Source organism: Haemaphysalis longicornis, unplaced genomic scaffold (genome assembly GCF_048455015.1).
Source record: "Haemaphysalis longicornis isolate Haplotype H1 unplaced genomic scaffold, Haemaphysalis longicornis Haplotype H1 scaffold_8, whole genome shotgun sequence".
NCBI classification, from domain to species: Eukaryota; Metazoa; Arthropoda; class Arachnida; order Ixodida; family Ixodidae; genus Haemaphysalis; species Haemaphysalis longicornis.
Window position 1 is genome coordinate 122,806,780 of NW_027526445.1, and position 19,791 is coordinate 122,826,570.

At 48.1% G+C, this 19,791-nt stretch overlaps 2 non-coding genes across 2 annotated transcripts; both read left to right on the forward strand.

Moving 5' to 3' along the window:
- The first annotated feature begins 1,890 nt into the window (after positions 1-1,890).
- Trnav-cac (transfer RNA valine (anticodon CAC)) lies at positions 1,891-1,963 on the forward strand. Its single transcript has one exon. It is a non-coding gene; the product is annotated as a tRNA-Val (tRNA).
- A 6,187-nt stretch (positions 1,964-8,150) lies between these two features.
- Positions 8,151-8,223, forward strand: Trnav-cac (transfer RNA valine (anticodon CAC)). Its single transcript has one exon. It is a non-coding gene; the product is annotated as a tRNA-Val (tRNA).
- Positions 8,224-19,791: the final 11,568 nt, after the last annotated feature.

Sequence of the window (19,791 nt, forward strand, 5' to 3'; positions counted from 1 at the left end):
AAAAGCGGCCGCCGCGGCCGGGAATCGAACCCGCGACCTCGTGCTCAGCAGCGCAACGCCTTAGCCACTGAGCCACCGCGGCGGGTTATAAACCAAACGACAAAAATCACTTAAAAATCACTTAAAACACCAAAAACTAATCTAGACAATAAAAATTATAATTAAAACTTAAGAATGCAAATAAATTAAACGTAGCGGGGGCCGGGCTCGAACCAGCGACTTTAGTGACAGGAACGTAAGACGGAACCTCTATACCACAACGGCAAAAGGCTGGGGCCTGTTTCAGCCCAGTCTGAAATATTCGGATGCTGTCGGACGGCACTCTAGACACTGCGTTGCAAAAATGGCCGATGGCGCAGAAAGGATCATCATCGTCACCAACAACCCATTAGGTCCACTGCAGGACGAAGCTTCCCCCATCGACCTGCAACCGCTCCTGTCCCGCGCCGCTCCTGTTCATTATATGCCTCCTCATTTCCCTATTTATCCCCTCCGTCGAGTAATTGGCCTCACTCTTTTTTGCTAAACCCGTCTCTCGGTGTCCACTTTGTTACACTGGGGGTACACCGGTTGTCACCTCGCCGAACTACGCGGCCAGCCCAAGTCCGTCTCTTTCTCTTTATTAGAACTATGATAAGGTTAACTCTACTGTTCTCGGATCTTGGAAGCTCGTTTCGTCCCCCTCAACGTTACTCTAACAATTCTTGTTTCCATGGTCCGCTGAGCCGACCTAAGTTTGCTTTTAAGTTGTTGAGTAAGGCGCCAGGTTTCCGCTTCATATGCCCTCACTGGCAGGACGCATTGGTTGCATATTCTCCTTTTCAGTGATAGAGGTACCTTATTTTTCATTTTTTGGGGAGTGCTTGCCGAGTGAAACCCAGCCAGTATACCTATTCTGCGCCGGATTTCTTTCTCGTGGTTGGGATCAGAAAAGACGACCTGACCTAGGTAGTTTTAATCTTGGACTTGTTTTTGGCTTTTCGTTGCATATGCCGAACATCGCGATTTCAGCATGCTCATTCCTCATTACTTTAGATTTATTCATATTTATTTTTAGCCCCACGGCCCTGCTTTCAGAATCTAGTTCCTCAGGCATTTTTCGCAGGTGTTCCACAGACTCGCTTAGCAAGACTATGTCGTCTGCAAACCTCAAACGGCTCAAATACGTATTCCCCATTTACCCCTAATCCTATGTTTTCCCAGTCAAGCTTCCCGAATACAAGTAAACCAAAAATGGGTGAGTTTGGGTCCGGGATTCCAACCCGGGGCCAACGGAATGCGAGCCGAGTACGCACCCTCTACACCACGAGCAATCCTTGGCTTATAGTTAAATAACCAAAGGTGAACCAAGTGAGAGCGTTGCGACCTTCGACTTAAAAACGGCAGGTACATGTGCTGTGACCCACGCGATTAATTTCAGAATGCTAATTACAAAACCAGCGAAGCGCTTTTGTGCTATGTGCAAGTTCATATGGATGCACAATAAACATTCAAATGCTCCTCTGAAGGCACATTTCACCTTTCCTGTTTCACCGATTCCTATTAAAGAGGAGTCAACCACATTTTTTTTCGAATTTGTCGCTTCGAATACCATTATTCTTTCCACTTGGCAAGTATTAAGGATATGGCATTATTAATATTTTTTGCGGGAGTTCTTTTTTTTTTTTAGAAAGGTCACTAAAGATTAGCTTTTTCAAATTAAGCACAGTTCTATTTTGTCTTCATAGCCCCTTTTAGTTTTTCTCCGAGGTTTGCCTTAATTGCTCACCGTGCATGGACCATAGAATTACTAACAACTAGGGTGGCACGCAGTAGTGTTTAAAAACTGAGGCAACACAGAAAGCACTCTATGGTTTTGACTTCCAGCCCTTACACACCCACCACCGTCCCGTTTCCGTGGTGTAGCGGTTATCACGTGCGCCTCACACGCGCAAGGTCCCCGGTTCGATCCCGGGCGTAAACACATTTTTTTTTTTGATGGCTCATAGAATGGGGATGTTTTCTATCATCTGATGTGGACAACGTCGGTATTTTACCTAATGATAAATATAATGTTTTCATATTAATTTATGTTCTGAGCACCCTCTTCACGGCAGGATCAGCTTTTACTAAGGAGCTGCAGATTTCAATCAGTATATAGGCAGCCATTATGAATGCACAGGAAACGGATTTATGACGTTTTATCTACCGTGAAACTTTCCACTGAGGGTACGTGGAACTGCCAGCTAGCAATTTTATTGAAAAGTTCGGGTCAAATGCATCGAAAGAAGCGGCAAAGGATAGATAGGATAGCCCTCTTCCCTCATCAGTCGATCGTCTGCTAGTGTCTCAGGATTTCGTTCACAATTACCGCGTGGCTTTTATTTCCCTGGCCTTTGCTCCAGTGCCTCCTGTCTCCTTTAACGCGGCTAGGCGACGAAACTCTCTCATGCATGTTTGGATTATGTATCTTGATATGCTAGTCCCTTGTTTACTCTTGTGTTTGGCTTGGAACTCAACATAACCAATCACGATACTTTCACGCCCACTCAGTGGGATGGGCCAGTGATGATTAGAACTTCTCTCGAATGCTTGCAGTTGATTCACGAATTCCGATTGACTGTGACATCAATACACCCATCCCGACCTCTCTGCGGCATTCAACTCGACATTAATGCTTGTATTCGAAACTGTTGGGGTGTGCTGAAGCGTCTGCTGTCTAAGCCTTTGGGGTGGTGAACAGGTAAAGTTTCCAATCGCGAGGGGATATTTCATTTTTTTAAGTAAAAAAACAGGCGCAGCTTGCACTGTGGTGCAAGGCTGGAGAAACAGCAATGTTGTCGGCCCCTCTCCCTTCGTCCCACGCGCAAGCCTGGATGACGCCGCTGTGCACGAGCCTTTATACCATGTGTTGCACAGTGACGTCATGGCTTGACGGGAGCCGGTGAGGCTCGGCGGAGCCATACCTATACGCTAGTTCACTCTACCTGGGCTAGCGAAGCGAGCGCGAAGCTGTGCACAGTTGCGCCAGGGGTTGCTAGGCGACGCGAGGTGGCGTCATCGCTCCGCGAGGTTTTTTCCAGCGACGGACGGATAACGCTCGGCTTAAACAGCTCTGATGCTAAAACCTGTTTCGGCAAATTGCTTAAGGGAGCCATGAAGACAAAATACATGTTGGGCTTATTAGAAAGACTGCTTAGTCCCGATAACAATGATACCAATATCATCGCAATCTTCGAACAAATAACGGAGATATGAAAGAAAACGTGTGAAGCAGTCGCGACCCCCTAGCCAATTTCCCGCAACTTTTCTATGACGTCACGGAACCTTGTTTGTGCGATTGGCGGCGGCCTAACTGACCTGTCGCGACGACACATGACTGGACGTCTGTAATGGGGCCTCTAGTTTCATTTGACCGCATCACTTGAATGCTAACGTGCAGTTAACGTGAACGCACTGAAAGTTATGTTTTCTTGTTGGCCCGTATGACGTCATTCTTGCTCATAACACGTCACTGTGGCGCAAAATTTGAAAGTTTTTAAATAGTTCTTGCTTTTTTTTGTTAAAAAAGCATCTTTTGTGGCTCTAATGGAGCTGAGTGAGATACTGAATCCTAGTTCTTTCTAATTAAACGAAGTTGTATTTTCTCTTCATGGCTCCTTTAAGTGCATATTTTAGTTTAGTTTTTGGCAGGCTTGTTTGTTGTCGGTTTTATTGAAAATGTGTGTTTGTAGTTCTGTACGGCTAGTGGCATAAAAAAATTTTTGTCCTTCAGCATCAGCTACATTCCAATTTACTTCGCTTCTCTTTTTTTTCACTTTTTTTAAGGTGTGCAATACTGACCCATTGAACTACGTCAGTTTTTGTCCTCTCTTGGCACAAATTGTTTAGAGATTTCGCATAAATGCGCTGTTTCGTCTATTCGTTTTTTCTGCACATTCTAAATTGTTGTTTTGCTTAAAATTGACTTGACATATACAATACAATATAGTGTAGTGCGTCCAGTTTTTTATTTTCCTTTATTCCTTCCTTTTTTCATTTTCTTTTCTTCTCATTCGTTTCTTTTAATTTAGTCTGCCTAGTAATGTTACGACATGAGTTCTTATTGCTCGATTGTTACTTTATCTTTATGAGTGTAACTCTGAGACTTGTGACTATTTAAATTGTCTTTAGCTGCTTTCATTGTATTTTTTCTATGTAATTATATATCGAGGGTCCCGGTGCAGTATCAACTACGGGGCCCTCGTCTGGATATATCTTCACATGTAACCTTCCTCTTTTACACGAGTCAATAAACTTCTTCTTCTTCTTCTTCTTCTTCTTCTTCTTCTTCTTCTTCTTCTTCTTCTTCTTCTTCTTCTTCTTCTTCTTCTTCTTCTTCTGCTTACTAAAGGAGCAAAATAAAATACCCCGCATTTCATTCGCAATGGTGCATATCTCGGCAGAGCCCAACTGCTAGAAAGTGCAGTCGGGATCAATTTGAAGGTGATCACGGCAGCATCGATTATTGGGCATTCGAACCTACACAGCGGCTGCTTTTAGAACTTTGAAGATCCAGGTAGCAGTGCCTTCTTCCCCTCGACGTCTTTTACCTGATACAACCCTGATACAACCCGTAACATCGCGCTTCTGCTTGTTAATTTGACACCCCAGCGATCACCTTCAAATTGATCCCGACTACATTCTCTGGTCGTGTATAGATACCTTGTGTTCTCTGCCCATTAGCTGTTTTTCACGAAACAGGCATTTAAACTTTTTTTAGACCAACAGCCTTGAAAATAGTTTATGGAGTATAACTAAGAGGGAATGGTTCTTATCGAGCTTGACATTGCCCGCTCCTGAGAGCACTTTTGAAAACCTTGTGCAGCAACTGGAGCCAAGGCCACCTGTGTGTATGTGAATGTCCTCATTGGTGTTTGTAAAAGTTGCAGTACAGCTGGAAAATGCATGTATCATGGATGGCGTCAACAATAAAATGACTCTACTGAAAGTACTTCTGCTTCAGAATCAATGAACAGCATGTGAGCATTGATAAGTGCTTCGCTGCTGACGTTTTTGTTACACAAAATCAGGTTATGTTCAGGCAATCTGCAAATCATCATGAAAAATGACTTGATAGAAACTGGACAAATAGCTTACAACACATAGCACTGTGTTCGTCAGAGCACCTTTCCTTGTACTTTAGTCCCGTTTCTTTACGCTGTATTTATCTCTTCGAGTATTAACCAACTAACCCAGCTTTACACCTTTAGTCAGAAAATATAACGCGGTGTTGGTCAATGATAAGTGATTCTGCCAAGCTTCCGTGGCTATGCAAAAAGTCAGTGAGTAGCTCTACTTTCTCTGCCCAGTCTGTGGTGCGCAGTTCGCTTTCCAAACAAAATGTCAGGGCTTAAAGTAGGTTTTTCTGCACGACACACAGAGTTGCGAAAAAGCCGAATAAGAAAGTTATACCTTCTTGCATATACTCAAGCTCTGCAGAAAAGCCAAACCACCGAGTGATCTTTTTGCTCGACTACAAAGCTCTGCAGATAAGCCAAGAAAAATTGGCGCCGATATTTCGGCGCAGCAGCAGTGCGCTGAGGCAGCACTCACTCATGGGTTCTCTTGACGGCAGCGATGATGAGCCTCTGACTCGGCGGCGCGAAGTGCGTCTCAGGAAGGGGCCGCGAACTGCGTCTTAAGCGGACGCACATTATAGTCACGCGCACGCCCCCCTCACATTTTCGCCAAGCGAACCGCCACCGAGCCCCTCGTGCGGGCACAGCATACAGCCCCCTCCCCTCCACCACCGCACACTTTCGGAAAGCGCTGGTTCGCGTCACCACCGCGAACCGCCCTCCCCTCCCAATTTCGCGACACTCTCCTTTTTTGTTTTCTTTCACCGTTCGCTTTTTTTGTCACTCCTCGGTCTTGCCATCGTTCACTCGGTTACGATGGCGACGCGCCTCAGCCCAGAGACGGCCGCCAAAAGGACTGCGCTCTAAAAGATGCATTTTTGCATGATACCTAAGCTCTGCTAGAAAGCCAAAACATGTTGCTTCCGTCACAGCTGATTTGCTGCAAAACAGGCATGTGAATATATTGCAAAAAGGCACTTGTTTTGTAGCTGTTCACGCCAAGATAAATGAATCAAGCTGGCTGGGTAACAAAAATCCTGAATGAGGTTACGACAGAATGTTTGATGAAAAATGACGGAATGCCGTTTGCTGTCAGTAGCAATTAAAGGTTTAAAGCGGTTTTGACACTATTTAAGCAGCCTGTTGGAAATCATTAGCAAAAGATAAGCAAAAGCAACATTTCATACGACCGCAATTGTGTGAAATATTAAAGAAGGTTTTTTGCCCTCAATTCAGCAAGCATGGTCCAGTTGGGGATGCGTGTTTGCAGAGCCGATAATAATAAAGGGGTGGGAAAACAATCCTAAAGCGAACTTAGTTGAGTTACCACCAAGGTATTGATATACCGGTAGATTAGTTACAAAAATTGACAACAAACAGTTGGGACACTCTGGAACAATATGGAAAGCTTCCCTTGCTCTGGTTAACATTTATTAGCGCTGAGCTTCATGTTCCTCTCATAACACCACTGAAAATGTTATGCCTGCATGAACTCGCACAGCGACTTGTACGGTACGCGCCTAGCTTACCTTTTTAACGACCCAGGTCTTAATTTATGGTGGAATCATGTATATGCCAATGTGAGGAGTTGAATGCATGACGGGAATTACCCAGAAACATTCTGGGCCATGGGATATAACAGACTAGGTCTCACACTTTCGGCGTCCTTTTTAGCCGCAGATGTATTTTGTCACATTTTATTGTATAGTGACATGGCCCGCCGTTACAGCTGCAATGGTTAGTTCTTGTGAAATCTTCTTAAGCGCTGAACATCATGTATTTATGATGCCAGAGGCGCATGCCCACGCGTTATTTCTGCGCACGAAACGTATCTTGGGTGTACAACAAATTTTAAGCTGCCATTTACACCACGCGCAAATGAAAAACAATGGTGCGATAAACTGCCCGCTTTTCGGTAGTCCTCCTTGCTAATCATCCTTTCGGAGCCAGTAAGGCGCATGCATTTCGCGAGCACACTCCGTGGCTGTGGGCCACCCACCTCTAAACTTGCCGTGCAAACCAACGTCTATAGAACCAACTCTGCACGTGCAATCCGTTGGCAGCAGATGCCGCCGCGCGCCGACATGTCTAAGCAGGTTCACAGATACCCGCGAACATCCCATCCCGCGCGCACATACAACGCGGACCACAGGCAAAGGGCATGTGTCTGTTCTTGCGTGGGTTGCTCAACGGCTCAGCCGGATACGTGATGTCGCTCCTCACTTGCACGCAGGCAACGACGGCGCATGCCATGGAGGGCGTTAGCACTCCGTCTGAAAAAGCTCACTTTATCCTCTCTCACGTTTCTGGGGCAGTGCCTTTCAATGCTCTCAACTCTGCTTTAATGGAGACATTAGTGTCAGAAAATGCCGAAATCATTGTCGACATTAAAACCTCCCACTTTGCATGCGCGAGATGGCTGCAGCGCCGGCAACTCCCGCAACAACAACAAAAAGAGTTTGTTTAGAAAAGCGACATCATTAGAATAGCTTTCTTAATTTTTAATAAACATAAAAAAATGTGTCTGCTGTGTAATAGTACGCAAAATAATTACAACGGTTATTATTATGATTTAAATATGGCGTTATTATGACGTCACTACGACGTCACGTGGGCAGTCACCACTTCTGGGGAATTTGTCTCGCGCCATGCGCTGTCTTGCCAATTTGGTAGTGGAAGGTTTGCCTTCAAGCCTCAGCGGGTACAGCTAAAACTGAAAGCTGTGTTTTCAGTGTTCTCTCATTGCCTCACTGTCGACGACTGTTGCGCGGGATTTCAAACATTTTGAATACTTTTTGCGGCATTTTTTTTTTCTTTAGAAAGACTACTGAAGGCTAGCTCTTTCAAATTTAGCAAAGTTTGGTTTTGTCTTGACAACCCCTTTAAGTATTTCTACGAGGTTTGCCTTAATTGCTCATCATGCATGCACCGAAAAAATTCAACATCTAGGGAGGCATGCCCCAGTGTTTTGAGACAACAAAAAAAACTGAGACAACACAGAAAGCACTTATTGGTTTTGACTTCCAGCCCTTACACAGCCACCTTCGTCCCGTTTCCGTGGTGTAGCGGTTATCACGTGCGCCTCACACGCGCAAGGTCCCCGGTTCGATCCCGGGCGGAAACAAGATTTTTTTTTTTTTTGATAGCCCAAACAATGGGGATTTTTTCCATCATCCGATGTGGACAACATCAGTATTTCACTTAAAATATAATGTTTTGGTAATTATCTCCTGAGCGCCCTATTCACGGGAGGAACGGTTTTTCTAGGCGCAGTGGTTTAAACGGGGTGGTAATCGCATCAAGACCAGTTTGGATTTCTGGATAAACAGGTATTAATTTTAGGCATTTTTTTAGGTATTTTTAACGCATAAATTAAATCGATAAATTGGGAGCCTACGAGTCAGTGAAGAATTTACAAAACGACATCTGCAAGGCTTTTGACCTTTTTAAATCAGAAAAGGTTTATACTATTTTCTTAACTGCTTTTTAGTTTCTGAAAACGACTGGACAAAATTTCAGGCTTACAGAAAGTACTAAATGGAATGGCAAATCATGTTTCCCTGTTTTGTTGGAGCTTAATTAATGGCGCTATGAAGACAAAACACAACTTTGTTTTATTCAAGAGGTTTGTTGTTTTATAGAACCCTCAGAGGTTGTCCAGCAGCAGGCGGGGCTTTATTCGATGAGTAATATAACAATTCGCTCAGCATTTCGAACCTCCCACTAGAGCGCATGTTTCATGACTTCAGCAATGACGTGTTATATAGGGATGGAGTTCGTTGGCGGATTCCACGCTGACCGATAGCTGGCTGACCAATAACTGGCTGACCTATAACTGAGAGTTCGTTGGCTGACTCCATGCTGTATTCAAATGCGACAATCCCACAGGAACCACATGCACCATAACCAAGCATGCCTGGTTACCTTGGCACGCATTTTAGTGATCTCCTCTATATGTCGCAGAAGGACTGCGCATTTTCCATTTTTCAGGTCTTTGTCTGATAATTGCCCTTGCTAGGGTAATTAAACATTTCTACCATCACTAGCGGCCATCGTTACCACCACCAGCGCATCGCCTATATTGCAAGAAAACGTCACACGCTTGCGAATCTTTGCATTCCCCCCGCGCGTCCCTCGGTCTGAGTCTGTGACGGAGACCCAGCACCACGAAAATACAAGCAGGGTTCTTAGCTGCTGTATACCGGTCCAGCTCCTTGAAGATGCCTGAGCGAGAAGCGCGACCGCGCAGTGCGTTGCTGAGTTAACCCGAGATCGCCCATTGCAACGGCAAAACTGGGGCATTTGCCGGCAAATTTGTGCACGCGTGGCCTCTTCAATTCGGAAAATTCCTTCTCCGCCGTATGCACAATCCCCAACAAAAGCATCAAAGGTCCAATGCAGGCACACGTGGCGTAGGGGCGTATCTTCAAATACCAAAAGCTAGGCACTTTCTCTTGTTAATCTTTCACAGCGCGTTTGCACGTCACACGCGACTGGAATCGTGTGAGCATGCACTCTAGAGGCGCAGGAGTTAAGACAACCAAATGACAGGTACTGTGTTATGAACTCCCTGCCAGGCTGACGGCTTTCCTGTCTGGCAGCTGTTCCGCATAAAGTATGATGGACGCCGTGTCTCATGCAGTCCTTCCTTTTTTCTTCTTGTGACCTCAACATCCTGTAGACAGCGATGCATTTGTTTGTTTTCAATGGGATACGAAAATAAACGAATATTTCGTCCCCCCATTAGTGCAGCACTAGATGTCAACAGAAATACCGCGTCCGAGGGAGATAAGCGGCCGCTTCTGCCGACAGAACCAGGCCGCGGGCAGAGAAGGAGATAACGACCACCATAAAGAAGCGACGGGCAGCAGCAATACAGGTGAGAAGTACCCTCCGCACTCGTAGATATGCCAGGGCGCAATCTCTGACCTCACGTCCCGCACCCACTGATACATGAGACTGCAGCACGCGTTTGCAGGTTTCGGGCGATACGTGTTTACTACTACGCTAAACATTCCGACAGACGCCGCCTCTCGAGCAGCTGGCAGCATCGAACGAAAGGAGGGCGCAACTTCATCCGGCGAAAAAGAACGCCGCCTTCCGTTACCGGTGTGCGGCGGTATGACAGCGCCTGGCCGGCGAGATGCGTCCGGCGCTGATCCCGGCGTCGGAGAAGCGGCGGAGACTGCAGACGTGAGCGTTTTGGGCCGCGAGGTTCAAAATTAGAAGCGCGCCTCCTCTTCCACGCAGGAGGAGAAGCGAGTGAGCCCGAGAGAGAGAACGCCTTTCGGAGATACACCCTCCTTGCTCGCCTCGCCGTCGTCCCCCGTTAGTGCGTGCGTGCGTGCAGCATCCGTTCCTCAGCCGCCACCTCCCCTCCTCCCCCGCAACCTTCTCTGCGCCCAGGGGTACCGCTAGGACCTCGTGCTGGCACCTCGTCACCAACGCCCCGTCTGCTGCTACCGCTGCACGCCGCCGCCTGTAGAGCCGGAGGAGTTGGCCGGCCGCAAGCACGTCTAAACGCTACCCTGCCAAGAAAAGGAATTTTTCCTTCCACAGTCGCGCCGTTGCCCGTCTTTTTTCTTCGCACTCGTTGCCACCCAAGAAGAAGCTGCTGGACCCCGAAGAAGACCGTGGATTAAGGAGGAGAAGTTAGGCCAGTGAGGTCTCCTCCGGGCCGCCAAGACGTGCCTTGACCAGGTAAGCGGCGTAGAGTATAATATCGTATGTAGTGCACGCGTCTTGCACGTAGCTGCGCGCCGGCGGTGATGCCGTCTGTCTGCTATGCGTGTCGCTCCGGCCGTTAATCGGATACGTCAGGAGGTTAGTGTGTGTGCGGTATAGACGAGATGAGGAGAGAGCGAGGGAGGGAGTGCGTCCTCCTCTGTGAAGAGCACCGGAAGCGTGGTAGTCAGTGTACAGCGGCGTCTGAGAGTCCCGTCGCTTTGGACAGGTGTTTTGCGCTCTCGGATGTCACCCGCTAGATGATCGCTCATCATCAGCCGTCGGCGAGATGTCCCGTGAGTTTCTAACACCTCGTGTCCTTCCACGCCTCGTGGGCCGGTGCGGCATAGCTTTCTTCTGTTTGTGATCGGCTTGACGGAGGATGCCGAGGACGCTCGAGCATTCATTGTAGCTGGGTGCGGTGACGTCCGCGTTAAAAAGTATGAATGGATAGCTAGGCCTGCAGGCATTTCTTCAGTTTATGTCGCCTGATGGCACCCTCTCTTGAATCTAAGTTTTATTAATCTGTCTCATGTGTGGACGTGTTCTAAAAAGAACGAACGGCTGGTGGAACAGAGATTTCCCACGGACAAACTAAAGGTTGAAAGGCGCACCCGTATATGCCGAAAATAAGGCTTTCGAGCGTGCAATTCCAGTTTGGGAAGGAAGAGAGCAACAGAATTGAGAAGGTACGGAAGGTATAATCACCGCAAGTTGGGAAAACTTCCATTCGGATCAACAAAACGTACTAGCAGTGTGGTTTATAATAAAGACCCGGTCGAGTTTAATTTATACCGTTCAGCGTCGACAGTTAATGTCATGCGCTTATCGGAACCGCCGCACAGGTTTCGTGAAAGGGAAACTGTGTTGTTGAAAAGTTGACACATGTTCAAACAGGCATTACGTTTCTTGGATTGGGCACAAACGAAATTGTACCGAATGCGTAAAACACCTCGCTGTTCGCACGCCTGACGGCCCCCGTCCCTATAGTTTGCGCGAAACGTGACCGTTTTTTGAGTTCCGTGAGCGGTGGCCGCGCGAATCGCTTAGGTACGGTAGTGCCCTTGACCTTGAGCTTTGCCAAGGCGTCCGCGGACAATTGAGTTCCGCCCATCTAGAGAATGAAAAGCAGGGGCCGTGAGAATTCTTGCGACGATATGCATGTATGTTAAGTAACGAAAGGATAACAACATTATTATCAGCTGCGCGTGCCACGATTATCCAACGAGACTATAGCTAGTTGAGTCATGGCTTGGACGTGCAGAATATTCGTAACAAGGTGTCGTTTCGCAGTGGGCCCACCGATAACATGTATCACGTTTTGTTTACAACTTAGTAGCGAACATGGCGGGACCCTCCACGGCGCCCGCCTTTCCTCGTGACCTTTTTTTCTCGGGGCAAACTTTAACAACGTTGGGGTGGGAGCGCAGTCATTAGCCGAGCGTCTAACGACGCCGACGTCTTAATTTAGAGCCGCTTAGCTGAGGAGGGCACAGGGGCCGTTTGTCACGACCTGCGGATTTCCGGGAACGCCAGCGCTGAGAGCATCACTTGAGCCAAGGCACTGTCGTTACATCTTTTCAAAAAAGTTGAAGCGCGCACTACTCTGACATTTTGTTTGCAAAAATTTTAATGGGGCACCTGAATTTTACCAGTGCCTTTTCCACCCGTCGAGCCTTCCGGTTGCAAATTCTTGGTCCAGAAAAGTTACACCTGCCCCTCGTATGCCTCTCGTTCCAACTTGAAAACGTTCAAGTGCCGGGCTGATGTGGCAATCTGTGTTTGAGCGCGATGCGGAAAAACTAAGCCAGTGGCAGAAAGACCGCTTCAAGAATTTCCTTCCTCTTATCTGCGTTTCGCTTCTGTCCGCTCGATAGGAATCTATCCGTACTTATAAATGTCAGAGTTTTAGTTGTCTATAAATGTCTAGAGTTCTATATAAGGTAGCGCGGGTGTCAGAAGTGCAACTCTTCTTCCCCTTTGATTCCAGATTCAATATCCCCCCCTCTAGCAAATACCTTATCCGCAGTCAGATTTGCACACCTTGAGTCTCAAGGACATATCTTAGAATGTCTTGTAAGCTTTCTGTAACAGCATCTACTGCGGCTGCCTTGTATACGATGTCCTGTAGGAGCTTTGTAGGAGGCATCTGGCCAATAAAAACGCTCTAACTCTCGCTGTCAAGCCACGTAGAAGCTGCATGGTAGCTAGAAAGATGCATGTGACGACGCAAGCAAGTGTAGCGGAAGCAGCTAGCTCTACGGGGGCGACCCTCCGTCGTCATGTGCCCAGGTCCGGGATGGGGAACCGCCTAGGGCGCGGCGATCGCGTTGGCCAGTCGCCCAGAGAACAGGGACGAGACGGGGCGCCCGAGGCGCCGCCACAACAAGCTCAGCCACAACAACAACCCTCTGTGGTTGACCCTCCTGGCGCAGACGGTCACGGGGAGGACGAGATGGCCTCCTCCTGGCAGCAGCAGCAGAAGGAGCTGCACCAGCAGCAGCGCGAGCTCGAGCAGCAGCAGCAGAGACGGCTGCAAGAGCAGCTAGCTGCCGCCCGAGGTGGCGGCAGCGCCGCTGCCGTCCCGCCCTCGACGCCGTCTCCGCGACAGCCCCCTTCACCGGCCGGAGTGCGCCTGGTGGAAGCCAGGGCCGCCGAAGCCGTCTGGAAGCCTCCCGGAGCTGCCAGCCGCACGCCACCGACGCAGCAGCCGTCGCCCCAGTTCCACAAGCATGTCCAGTTCCAGGCGCCGCCTTCCCCGAGCCAGCAGGAGTACAGGCCGGCACCTTCGCCCCAGTACAGGCCCCAGCCTCAAGCCCAGTACGAACAGCGCTGGTACTCAACGCAGCAGCAGGCGCCTTCGCCACGCCCACAGGCACAGCAGCAGCAGCAGCACTCGCCGCGCCTGCAGGTGACGATGCAACCGATAATGATTTCGACGACTACGACGACGACGAGTTCGACGACGACGTCGAGTGCTGGACTCAGTCCTCGGCGCATACCGCTGGACGTGGTTCCGCAGCCGTCGGGCCAGCGCGTGTGGACCGAACAGCCCATCTGCGAGTACGTGGAGCCCGGCGGCGCGAGCCTGGCGCAGCAGATCGCCCAGCAATCCCAGGATTACGTGGACGAGAAGGAGCTCGAATACCGCATGGCCATTCAGCAGCTGCAGAGTGAGTGGCCCTGCTTCTCTTCTACCTTTCTCCCCCCACTTGCCACTTTACTGAAAGGTGATGTTCAGGTAAACAGTTGGTGGCACGTCTAGAAAACACGTTACCGGCGATATTGTCCCTTGAAAAAGAACGGCGTCGGCTTTGTTGTGCTGCACGGACACCGGCTTTTGGCAAATGTAGCACTTGCTAAGCGAAGTTCCAGCTAACAGAAGAGATCTTGCTACTAGCGCGCAGTGGGTTGTTTAACAGGATTGTATATCTACGCCCTGAGGGAATGGGGAGCATAACAAGAAGCGTGGCTACTGTTTACGTAGGTGAAGTATACGCTGATATGCACTCTTGCTTATGGCGTATACGGGTGTTGAGAGGCATTGCGGATGAAGTAAGCAAAGCTATGATGATCGTTGTTATTCTTATTGCAAAAACAAGACAGGTGTGTGAGGTCTTCAGGGAGAACCATTTGCGGGTTCCTATAATGATAGCCGTGTAAGGTGAACCCGGTCAATCCAGAAAAGGCTGGTACGTCGGGCCGTCCACGTCCTATTTTTTTCAAAGCGCCCCGTCATTTTTGCGTTACCAAGCTCACGGAAGCCCGGAAGGCTTAAGCGCGTGCTAGAGTCCATGACGCAATTTCACAGTCTGGAGCGACAACATTAAAAAAGATGCGTATAATCTGCGTTCCTTACACCTCAAAAGCAAATATATAGGTCATGGAATGTTAGGTATTAAAAGAATCATACGGCCGTTAGTAAAATTTCTCTGTTTCTTTTCCTCTATTTGCTGCCCAGTGGGACACAAAAACTATACTACACTGCATGGGCGTCTTAATTTAATAAATGAAGTCTTCAGACATTGATGCCAACTTTGAATGATTAAGGACCACCGTGCAGGGATTGCGACCTTGCGCTCGCAAGACCGATAAGGCTTCGGTTGCCAGGTGGTAAACAAACTTCTTGGCAAGTCGTCAAAGAGATTCACCCGCTCTAAACCGACCCAGAGTCGCTTAAAACCAATCCGCCTCTCCGTGCGTCCCCAGGAGACAAAATTGCATAAAGCAGGTCGCGACGTATAGGTGCTGTTCTTAGATGCACCTCGCACTTGCCCTTCTGCCACTGCAGCCCGACATATATCAGCTGCAAGAAGCACGCCGGCTATAGAGGGCCGTATATTTTGGAAGGCTGACGCCTACTGGAAGACAAATGTGTCGAAGCCTTCAGCATCTTTTGGAACGTTCGGCGTTCCCAAACACGCGTATACCTGGAACTTATGGTGTTGTACTTACCGAGCAGTAGTGTTGTCAAATGTCGCCTAGTGATAAGCACAGCATAGATGACTAAAAGCACTAGGCTATAGACACAGGACGTCGTCGGCTCTCGGAGATCTCGCGAGAATTGCGGACGACCCCGCGTGTGTTGATGACCATCGCGCGGACTGGTGGCCATTTTCTCTGCATTGCCGTCCAATGCCGCAACCATTATGAAGCAACAGCTAAATGCGAGTAACTATCTTATCTTTGTAACACACTGTGCGTGCGAAAGTGATAAAAGAATGAAATTGTGTTTCTCTCGGCGGCGGTGCCCTCTTCTCTGCACCACACGACGCAGTGCTGGCCGTGTCGTGTCTTCCAAGGAAAGAAAGACACGCAGTAAACAGCTGGCGGTTCGTACCCTTCGTTCTCGAAAGAATGCCAGCTCTTCCTTTGTCACTTTTGTACGGATAGGGCGGCTATAAGGATGGCTGGTCCCTTTCTATGATACGCACCTTCGGCGTTTGTTCCGCATTGCTTTAGTACTTAACGGGTGCTATTCATAACAGCGTTTCTATGCACACAACCACAAGCTGCGTCATATCCTGGAGCCCACGGACATTTCTCCGCAGGTAAACACGGGAAGCGCATCTTGCAGTTTATAAAGCGAAACTTTAGTGTCCTCACTGATGCCGTTATACGCCGCTAGCCCTGCAGCAAAGCCAACTATCTCTGACGATGATGATGATTGATCGTGGGTGAGGTACAAATAAAAAAAACGCTTCCCACGGCCGCAATCGAGCCTGGTTCCCCCTCGTTATGAAGTTGGCGTCTATCCGATTCTCTATTTCGACATTGTCGAAGCGATCGTCACACAGCAGGTGCCGTTTCGCGCCGTACACCCCAAAGCTAAACGTTGGGCCTACTAAGTGCACACCAGAGAGTATGTGGGTATTCTAGAAGAGTGTGGCGCACCTCCAGAGCCGCACATGCTCGCAAAGTGGGATTGTCCAACCAAAGAACGCGTCACGAGGAAGCTTCGCGTTCAACCCTCGTCGTCGTTAGACGTAGCGGTGCGTGATTGTTATTTGTATCATACTCTGGTCCCAATGCAGCAAAAAGGTGTGTTACAGCAAAAGACAAAATTATCAACAACACCGGAACTATAATCCAGTATTATACAAACATGAGCTCAGATATGGACCTTCTGTCGAGAGATTTTGTCTGTTCCCGGCTAAGCCGTGATGGTGCACTGTAAGGATAATGCTGTCGTGCATTATCCTTACTTACGTACTTACATGTATCCTTCCATGCAGATTATCCTCAAATTCTTACATAAGGGGGAACACGTAGTCGAAAGCGCTCAGTAAACCATACACATTGTTTAGCACGTGTTCCCGAGCATGAACGCGCCGGTGTGTATTTATAATGTTGGAATCGCTGCTGAGTACTTTGGAGTGTGCGTTTTCGTCACAGGTGAGTGGCGCGGAATACGACGAGCGGGAACACACCGTGCGCCATGTGTGAGGAGGGAAATAAAAGACATAGGTGTCGCAGTAAGAGATGTTAGCGACCCAGCTCCTTAATAGGCGCGAATTATAGCTCTGTCTGCCAATGTTGCAAAAGTAACAGGAAATTTCGGAAAAATTCCGCAGGTTCAGTTGCCTGCGATCGGTTGCTTTTTTTTAACAACCAAACTCCTTCTTCACCCTAGGTCGTTCCCTGATTTCCGATCGTTCTCACTTTATTCGCTTTGGCGTCTAACAGAACCAATTAATGATTGCCGAATAGCCGCGAGCTTGTCCAAAAATCAACTACGGCATGCCTTCCGAAACGATATCATTCGCACACTGTTCTTCGCGCTTAAATTTGCGTTTTTCTTGTCCTTTTTTAACCTTTTCACAGCGAAGATTAACATAAATGGGGCCCCAGGTTTTCTTTGTGTCATCCCTCTACAGAACAGTAGTCGACAGAATACGATTTGGGCAACGCCAGCTTTCTCGCGAATGCTTTCCCTTTAAAAAAAAAAAAAACTTTGGTTGATTTCTCTGTCATAGAATCGGTAAAACACTAAAGTGAAATGCGCAGCGAAATCTGCAGCTGAGCGCGATTTGCGAGTCAGGGGCTGTCTTGTGGGTGTGCTTGGCGAGTGACGTCCTGCTGGCGGGTAGCTTCTGCAGAGGTGTTCTGGCGTCATTTCCGTGACGGATATGACGTCAGTGAAATCTTGGTGTATACCGGCATAAAACACTTTCGTGTTAAAATATAAAATGCGAAAACGAACAACCCTAAGTATAACGTACTCTTTAGTACTAAAGGTTGCTTCCCCGCAAGAAGACCCTGTGGGCAGGGGTGCACCCTTTACAGGGCGTTTGCTCCGTTGTACTAGCGTGATTTCCGTGACGGATATGACGTCAGGCAAATCTTTGTGTATCCGGGAATGAAACACTTTCGTGGTAAAAATAAAATTGGTCTTGCTCTCTATCTGTGCGGGGGGCCTGCGCTGACCAGCTCGGTTTCGGAGCGTCGAAAATCTCAGGTGCAACGAGCCCTGGAATCAGCAAGGCTCGCGGCCTCCTGGACTTAGGATAACGCCTACCACCGCCCCTCACTCCCTCCCGTCTGTGTGCTCAATGAACGTCTATTCCTCCTTGTCCCTCTGTAGCACTCAAAACCAATGCATATATCTTAGAGAAAAATCCTACCGCAACCAGCCGCTAAGATGACCCCATTATTACGCCGAGTAGCATTCACATATCACAATTGGTAATGATACTGCCACAATCGGCATGGATAACTTGGTCGCAGTTAGCACAGGACCGGTATAATTGGAGATCTATGGGAGAGGCATTTGCCCTACAGTGGGCATAGGCAGGCTAATGATGATGATGACGACAGCGATAGTGATTATGAGAAGAAGAAGAAGACGACGACGATGATGGTGAGGAGTAGGAGGATGGTGATGATAAGGAGGATGATTATGATAATAATGAGGAGGAGGAGAAGGAGGAGGATAACATGGTTACTTCACCGTGGAGTTGTAAACAACCGGGAACTCCTGTCTGCTGTAAGTAATGAACATTTACGGGAGGAGCATAGTTACGAAAAACGGCCAGAACATGCTTTATCGGAACTATCCTGAAACAAATTTTAAGACGTTTGACTGATCGAATGACTACAAAACCAGATGAGGGTTTTTTTTTCTCAAGCAGGTATTACGCACAACTGTCGGTCGTAGTTGTAATTCAAAGAACACAAAGTTGCGGCTTCTAAGCCAGGAGAATCGCGAAGCCAGTGTGAAACAACTGACAGCCTCTTGTTACAAAAATGCGTTCCTTTTCCCTACAGCTTCATTAGGCTAATGCAATGAGAAGTATGCTAAATTGCAAATTACAAGCAATGGTGTTTTGTTCGTGGTGCTAGTTCGTCCTGTGCCCCGGTCAATGGTGTTTTGTGCCGTGTACTCGTTTGGCTTTGCTGTCAGCCGCGTTCATATATCGTGGAGTAAGGGCATTTTTTTTTTTCGAAATCGACTTAGTAGCTGAAACGGAGGGAGTGTGTGAAGGTGCCTGCAGGGGCTGCGTTGTGTAGTTCAGCTTATGTAATTCCCGTCGGAATCGAAGAGATTTCATTCCCCTTCCCCCCCCCCCCCCGGGGGTGCGGGGAGGGGGGGGGGGTGAGCTGTTTGATTCGGTGAGAAACGGGGGCGAGGGTGGTACGTACTGCTGTACTGCTGTACGTACTGGTACGTACTGGTACGTATTGCTGTGCTGCTGTGAACGTGCGGGATCGCCCTACATTCTCGTTAAGGAACTTACCTGTACAAACTATGCGCTCAGAACAGACAAAAATTAATTATAGTCCTTCATCACGAACTTCGTTATCGCTGCATCGGTTTACTAGTCTCTTTCAAGGTGTACCAAGTTATTCGATGGTGCATTTTCGAAAGTAAGCTGTCGTTGTTTCTTTTGATCTTATCAATTTTTTAACGGTTCAAGATGTTCGTCATGTGCCCCACGTTCTCCGTTTCTGCCCTTCCTCTGAAACCATCTCTTCTTTCCCCATTACCCCACACACCCCAGTCTGGCCGTGTAACCAATGCGCCATTGTACGTCCATAGTGACTGTGGGAGGCGGGCAGGTTTGATGGTTTGTTTCTTGGCGGTAATGACGTATACCGACCAGAGAGATCAGCCATCGGATTTGCTTACAACGTCTGAGCTTCTTTCCACCAGGATAGGAACAAAAAAAGGCCTCCGTTTTGTTTCTGTTTTGTTATCCTGTAACAAGGCACATTGAGGGGATCTGCAGAGGTTCTCTATTATTCAACAGCGTGCATGCCAACGGCATTTCCAATGCTTTTTTGTTCTCCGTTGCTATTATGGCGCAAGATTCAGCCCGTCTGCTGCTTTGTCGCCGAGGAGATTTACATTGTAAACACCGCCCGCTGCGTTTATTTTTGCCCTCACTCTGTGTGTGGACGTCCGGTGGTTCCGACGAAGTATTTATAGGGTGAAGGGGTAACTAGGGCTTTATTTAGTCACACTAGG